Source organism: Adelges cooleyi, unplaced genomic scaffold (assembly GCF_023614345.1).
Source record: "Adelges cooleyi isolate 19-005CV unplaced genomic scaffold, UGA_ACOO_1.1 ACOO_flye_CR_arks_rails_tigmint_CR_PRNA_51, whole genome shotgun sequence".
Lineage (NCBI taxonomy): Eukaryota > Metazoa > Arthropoda > Insecta > Hemiptera > Adelgidae > Adelges > Adelges cooleyi.
The window spans coordinates 203503-211852 of record NW_026096199.1 but is presented as its reverse complement, the minus strand read 5'-3'; positions in this window follow the sequence as shown (position 1 = coordinate 211852).

Below are 8350 nucleotides of genomic sequence, written 5' to 3'. Positions count from 1 at the left end.
AGATAATAATCTGACAGGTAACAGGTTGGCGTAGTTTATGTATGTTAGAGTCATGGCGAAAATCTCGATTAATTTATAAATTTTTGTGAAATTTGATAAATGTTTTCTGTCCCATAAATGACAGGTGAAAAATAGGAAGAATTCAGTTTGACAGCATATATTAAGAATTTCTTCTACAGAGAATCTATCTGATAGAAGGTTCTCATTAATTATGCGAGTTAGGGTGTCAATGGAGTGAATTTTATTGTCTAGGTTAAAGAAAAAAAGATTTTGTTTGTCGTCGCAGAAATGTATGTTGGTGGTGTGTATAGTAAAAGGTGAGTTTTTATTGGATGTATTTTGTTTAGATACTGATTTAAGTATATTAATATACTCCAATCTCCTCATATTTATTTCTTGTCTTGAATAAGAGAAGTTGCTAATCGGTGGTGTTCTGCGACTTTGTGCGGGATTAGTTAATTCGGAGATAATTGGGCCGTTATATTGGGATATTAGGAAAGGATTGCCTGAAGCACACCAATAATACGTATCATAAAACCCACTAAGTTTATTCCTATTTTTATAGTGTAAAAGCATAAGCGCGTGAATAGACATTTTTATTGATAATGAGTGTTATATAATTAAAAATAAAAAAAAAATGTTTGATTTCTTATGTTACTAGCTGAAGCAATAAAGAGTATAAGATTACTTCGATTTTGATGAAGTTTATTTAGAGAGAAAAAAAAATTTTTTGAAAGATTAATTTAAAATATTTAAGTATTTGTTGATTATAATGTTAAATGTAGTAAAAGGTGTTTAAAGCAAGGGTATTATTTTTAACGTATTTCTGCGTTTTTATTTTTGTTAAAAAAAAGAATGAAAGTAAAATAAATTATTTTTTATATAAATTTTAACTTTAATTTTGTTTTAATACTTAAATTTTGAATGTAATAATTATAGTAGAAAAGAATTAAATGATAATTGTATTTAAATATTATTATTTTTTGTATGTTAGTAGAGAAAGTGATTAATATGATAATGTTAATAATACTTTTTTTATTTTAATATGTATATTTTTATTTTTATTTTAATTAGTGTATTTAAAATCTAGACAAATTGATTTTAAGAAAAAAAAGATTAATGCTTATTGCCTTAAATACTACTTTGTTTTTTTTGTTTGAGTGTTAGCTCTTTTTTTTATTTAATATGTATTTTTTATTTTAATTAGTGTATTTAAATCTAGATAAATTGTTTTTAAGGAGAGAAAAAAAATTAATGCTTATTGCGTTAAATACTATTTTGTTTTTTTTTTTTTATTTTTTTATATATTATATAAATTAATTATAGATAAAGCTAATTTTAATGTATAACTTAATTGGTAAAGGTGTTTTTTTTTTATATTTTTATATTGTGTTTTTTTTTTTACTTATATACTAGGTAAATTAATGCATAAATTAATGAAGCAAGTTTATAATTAAAAAAAAAGCGTACCTTTTATATTTCTTGAATATTTTCCTTGGTTGAAAGAAAATCCGGATGTATGTGTTATACTTTTCGCAAGTTAGTCGCACTTTTCAATATTTTGTAAATTAAAATTTATGTAACTTATAAAAATATTCAAAGGCGTGAGACTATGTCGGTGTTCAAAGTAAGACTAACGCTGTGAGGTTTTTTTGGTTTCATTTTGAATTCAAAAATTCATGTAATGGGGTGGTAGTATTTAACGGTTTCTTGTATTTTCGGTAAGTTGAAAGAGAGAAAGGAGAAAAAAAAATGTATATAAGGGTATCTTATGTTAGTAAATTGTGTCTTTTAGTTGCGCCGAAACGCGGCGTCTGGCGCCATGCAAAGGTTAAATTTCGGGTGATAATTTATATGTAAATGGTTTTCATGTTAATATTATGTATTTAAGGTAAATACGCAAAAAAAAAAATTGTATCAGAATAATGGTATAGGTCGGTAGTATTTTAAAATCGTTTGATTTGCCTGTGTATGTTGTAACAAAGGTACAACCCTATGCCCGTTATTGTATTTGCGATCTAAACTGTTGAAGGGAGAGATAAGGAAATATGTATTTACCTGTGTTTATTATGTTTTTCCAACCTATTCGTTGGGTTATCGAAAATGGCTGTTTTTTGTTTGTTACATTGGAACTCATGTGTAGTTTTATGAAATTTGTATAAAATTTAAGGATTTTTATTTTATGAATTCATATAGCAAATTATATAATCTTGAATATTTAGCTTAGTTAGGTATGGTATAATAATAATCGATAATAAATAAATTGTATGTGCAATATATTTTTATGAATAAAGTGTGCAGATTTATAATAAATATGATATTTAGATTTTAATTTTAAATTAACAATAAGATTTGGTGCATTTTTATGTTACATTAAAAATAAAACAATTTTTGTAAATATGTATGTACAACAAGTAAATATATTTTTTATATTTATTTTTTCTTTTTTTTTTTTTTTGACGTTATGTACAAGTAAAATGCCATCGATAAAATTTCTTTATATTACCGTATTTGATGTAGGTACTAAACGTTTCCAATGTGCCTAGTATTTCAGGTAGCAAAAAAAAAAACTTTTATCTGATGTAGGAAGTGTATATTTATTTGTCCGGTACAATATATTATATATGTATAGTTGGTTGTAAATAAATAATACCTGCTGGTGTGTTGTGATGTTTTTTTTTTTTTATTAGGTAATGTTGCATTATATTTTGGAAAAGGTGTTTTGAGTGGTATATTTTTCTGTTAGGTCAGTTTTATACATGCATGTGTATCACCATTTATAAGCATATATGCATGTATATATGATATTTGGTTGTATATTTTTATTTTGTTTAGCCTATTTTTATTTAATGTATTTGATGACAATGTGTGCAGTATTTATAATTCCTTTTTATAGGTGTGACACCATTATTTATTAATATGAAGCCTCTGTCTTCATTATGGAATACCGTATTGTTAAAGTTGGAGGCTGTTGTTGAATTATCTTTTAATCCGAATGGAATAGAATTTTTTAATGTAAAGCAAGGTGTATCATTTTTCATATAATGATCAAGTAAAGCCTCAAATGTAGGATTTCTTTCTTTTCGGTTGCACCAACTACTGTACATTATGCCATTCGTATATATTTTTATTTGTTGATTGTTATTTTTGAAAATAAATTTACCAACTAAATTACTATATCTGCCATTATCCATTGCCGGTTGAAAGTATAAAGTTTCTTTCATATTTTTCCACTCGTATGTTAGTTTTAGTTTAATATATTTTGCTAATACAGCGACATATATGATATCTTGAGGCCCATAAACATATATTTGTATTTTTAAATATTTTGATTGAAGCCACTTAAATTGTTTGTCATCTAGAATGCCTTCACAAATTATAACATTCGCGTCTAGGAATTTGTTTAATTGATACATAAGATGTGTAATCTTAATCAATTGTTTTTGATTCTGCGTTAATGGATATTTAATTGCCATTAAAAAGTTTATTGTTTCAATAGTATTTAGATAATTTGTGATATTTTTGACAATGATCCAAATATGTTTGATTGAATTCATTTTGTTAATTATATTCTATAACAATTGAACTTTTGAATTACATATTGTGGATGTGATTGTGTTATTTTTAAATGATTAATTGTGCTTAAGTTTTTATATTTTTTGTTTTATGTTTTATTTATTTTTTTGTTCTTTTATATTCAGTGTTGATTGTGTGTTTTATGAGTATATCTTAAATGTTACTTAATAATTAACTATTAGATTGAGATTATTTAATATTCTTAATGTTAGTGTTATAAAAGAAATAAATAAAAATGTTTAAAACTTAATTGTAAATAATGATAATAATTATGAAAATAAGAAGAAAGTGATGGATAATTTATAGGTATTATTAGGTGTGTTATAATAAAGTTAGTTGTGCGGCTTTATAAATAATAGGTATGTCTGATATTTACATTTTATATATATATATTAGTGCTTATATATTGCAATAGTTTAATGCATTGTTATTCATTTAATTTTTATTTAAAATTTTGTTTAGCCTTTTGGTAAGGTTCGACAAGAACAGCACGTTGGTTATGCTGTAAATTGTGTTAATCTAATTGTTTGATTGTATTGCAATAATCACATAGATATTAACAATAGTTAATATATTATGACGGTATTCTTTTAGTTTATGTTTTTATGTGAACCGTAATAGTTGTTCAGTAAGAGTACAGGAAATGAATTTGTATAAGGGTATGTTATGAATGTTTCCTGTTATGGTGGAAATTCGTATTTGTTATTTTTTTATTAGTGGCGCGTGTCGAGATGTGCACCTGTTTTGGTGTTTTTTATTTTTTTATTTTTTACTTTGAATATTATTGAGGAACCGATAATATCTTTTGAGTACCTATAATGTAATTGTTGTACAGTTGAATAAGACTCCTTTTTTTTTATTTAGTGTATTTTATTTTAAGTGTGGTGTTTTTTTTTATTTACAGAAGTGTAGTGTTTTTATATGTATATGTGTTTTTAAATATTTTGATGCTAATATTATCAGTATTATAATATTATAGTGTTATAATGTTCTCCTTGGCACTTGATAGTGTGGAGTTTGTGTATCTAATGTGGGATACATGTTATGATATGTGGTTTCATTCAGCTTGACTGTACATTGTTCCAGTGTAGGCTCTTGTGATTGTATATGTATTGTATTTAAAGTTAGTTCTTCTTTTGACTGTGAGAGTTCAGATTGTTTATTTACATTTTTATATAATTTATTATGGCTTTTATGCATGACATACTGAGTGATGCCGTTAAATGCTCCAGCTAATACCTTGAAACTACATCCAAAAGTTTGGTATAATATTGTCATGTTTAAAGTAGTGTTTAGAGCTATAGTTATGATCTTTCCAATAAAAATTATTCCGAAAAGACCACTCGTAAGGTTACCAATAAAGACAAATATTCCCCAAATTTTTTCAAGTCTTTGTTCTATTATTTTTCCTATAGCTTCATGGTCTATGATGGTTTTTATTTTTAATCCTTGATTCATTGTGTTTAGACCAAGTGATTCTCTTGCAATAAAGTTTTGTGCAACATTTATTTCTTGAGGAAAAAGCATGTGATTTTGAAACTTGTTTATTGTTTCTCTGGAGTATATTCCAGCGTTCATTAGATTTTCAGGGCTTTTATGTGTCCATGTAAAAGATGTTTCTGGTTTTAAATTTTGTGGTGTTTTAATGTCTCTGTATTCAGGTGACAATGAAAACCATTCTGATTCAAGTTGGAAAGCTACTGGCAATAATTGGTTACAGTCAACTTCTGTGCCATATCTTTGTAATACATGAGTTTTTGGGCTTAGGAATTTAGTGATATTGTTGTGTGTTACCGGTAATTCATTAAAACATGCTTCTGATCTTGCTAGATCAACATTTGTTGGTTTACATTTAAGCAAATATACAATTTCACCAGCTTTTATAGCAGAGTGTCCAACACCACCCATTAAGTAAGCGAATTCGTTTAGATTGTATGTAGCTACGGATAATTTTTGCATTAATAATTTTCTTTCTAAATTGCATTGTTTCATACATAGCCGTTACAGAGGAACCTAAGAAGCTCTCTATATAGACAAATTTTGTGTTAATGTAAGCGAATAAATCGGTTGAGTATGCGGATATGGGTTTAATTTTGAAGTATGACATCTATAAAGGATTTTCTAGAATTAATAGGCGTGGGTGTTCTGTTTCAATTACTTCCTTTCCACATGCAAAAGCTTTGCCAATCTTTCTAAGAGTAAAGGCAATTTTATCAGTTTCAACCAGGTATGTTATTGATGTTTTAGATTGATCAGGATTGTTTGACGTGATTCTTGATGCTGCTCCTTCGTAGATTACATCAAAATCATCTTCATCACATTGATGTGGTGTATTGGAGTCCCAAAATATAACACCTTTGTATGAATCAATTCCGTATTGGTCAGCTAATTTTAATCTTGTGCCAGTTGGTAGTATTATTATGTCATCTTTATAGTTAGCTATGGCTGAGCCTTCTGATAGTGTAACTTGATATCTTGCTTGGACAACAACTTTTTCCCATGCTTGGTTTTCAGTGTTGTAGTTAGCTCCAGAACATGAACCATCGTCTGATAATTTGCCAGCTATTACTGAGTGAGTGTATTTTGTGTTGTTTATTTTCAGATTAGTGATTAGTTGGTTGTTTGGAAGTGGATAAGTTAATTTGTCATGAATATCTCTACATTGATTTCTTGTGAGATCAATAATATCTGCAGAGTATCCACCATTAACCATTTGCGCATCAGAGAAGGTTGCACATTTCATAATTAAATATTCTACTTTTATCAAGCAACTTTTATACATTATTTTTTGAACTTCAGTTTTTTGTAATAACTTGATTAATGGTATAGTCTCTACTTTTGCTGGAATGGGTGTTGTACAATAGTCAACTTCAAGTGTGTTAAAGGATGTGATATTTATAGATGGGCTATTACAATCATATGCGATAAACCCGTGTGTTGTATATATTGTTAATATTAGTATGAATATAAATGTCATTGTAGTTGTTCGATTAGTTGATTTACTAATTATCATACCATTTGATGTTGAAATATGCTGTTTTTCCATTTTTTTATTTGCAAATGACAGATTTGGGGAATTTTGCTTTTATTCCTAAATATAAATGAAATATGTTATATATTTTATATTTTAATAAATGAATATTTGATTTTGATAATTTGATTTTGATTTTTGTCTTATTGTTTTGATTTATTAAGGTAATGGAGTGTTTGATTAATTATTAAATTAATTTAGAAGAATAGGTGTTCTACTGTGTTATTTAGGTATGATTCTAATTTGTCTAATCCTATTCTATTGATTAAGTGTTTAAAAATACAGTGTGTCATTGTAGTATCAATTTCTGGAAAGTGAGAGGGACCAATATTTATATGTTGGTTACAAATCATGTTGTGAGCTTCTTTTAAGTTGAGTAATCGTCCTGATTTGTTAAAGTGTCCTAGTGTTGTGTAAGTTATTATCTTTCTTGTGGTCATATCTTTTAATATGAGATCAAAAATGCCATTGTTTTTTGTGTCATATACTGTTATTTCCAGGTATTTGTGAATAATACCTAATGATTGTAGAATTGTCTTGTCCATGTGGCCATTCCATAATACTATTATAGGTGTATGAGTGCTACTATATATGTAATTTTTTATATGTTCCGCATTTAGTGTTTCGTAGTCAGTTGTAATTGCTATGTTTAGTTGTTCAGTGAATGCTTTTATTCTGTCTTGAGGTATGTGTTTTGACATATGTTTTAATAATGGAACTATTTGTTTGAAAGGTAGATGTGATGGCTGTGATTTTAATATTAACAGTTTGCCTCTTAATTTGCCTATTTTGTGTTGTGAAAGTGCTAATTGTACTGCTCCGGATACTAATACAAGTTCCTTTGATGGGAGATTTCCAAATTCAAAATCAAATATAAAATATTCATATTTTGATTCAGTCATTGTTCTTGGATGTGTTATTGTTTCTATTGTTTGTGTTTTTTTTTTTTGAAAATTATATTTATGTGAGTGATTTGTGTAGTTGATGAAAAAAAAATGTTTTATTGTTGATCGTGAGTTTGTTTGTTTTCTGAGGAATTATTTTCCTCTCTAGAGTTGTAGGGTTTTAATCTTCTTATGTGTATTATATCCTGTGTTATTTTATTATTTAGTTTTAATTCCACTATGTAGTTAACGTCATTAGATCTTGATATAATTTTAAATGGTCCTCTGTATTTTTGTGCAAGTTTTGGAGTTTTATTGGCTTCCTGAAAAGGAAACTTTATAAGAACTAATTGTCCTGGTATATACTCAACTAATTTATGTGCTTTGTCATAATTTAACTTTTGTGTTTGTTGTGCTTTTTTTATGTATTCGGGTATTTTTTGTCTAACTTTATGCAATTCTTCAAGTGATTGTTTAATGTCATATGATAGATTTTCTGGAATTACTTTGATGTCAACTCCAAGATTAGCATTAAAGCCATGTAAAATGAAAAAAGGGCTATGTTGAGAGGATATTTGGGGGGTATTATTATAACTAAATGTTATGTATGGCAAATAGAATGACCATCTACTTTGATTATTATCTGTAATGTAATGCCTGATAGCCTGACATAATACGCCATTTACTCTCTCCGTAAAACCTTGCGTTTGTGGAGAATAACTTGATGAAAAGATTTGTTTTATTCCAAAATTATTACATACATCCCCTAGACTCTTGTTTCTGAAATGCAGGCCTCTATCACTTGTAAGATATCTTGGTACACCGAATATTGTGATGATATGTATTAGAAAGTTAATGA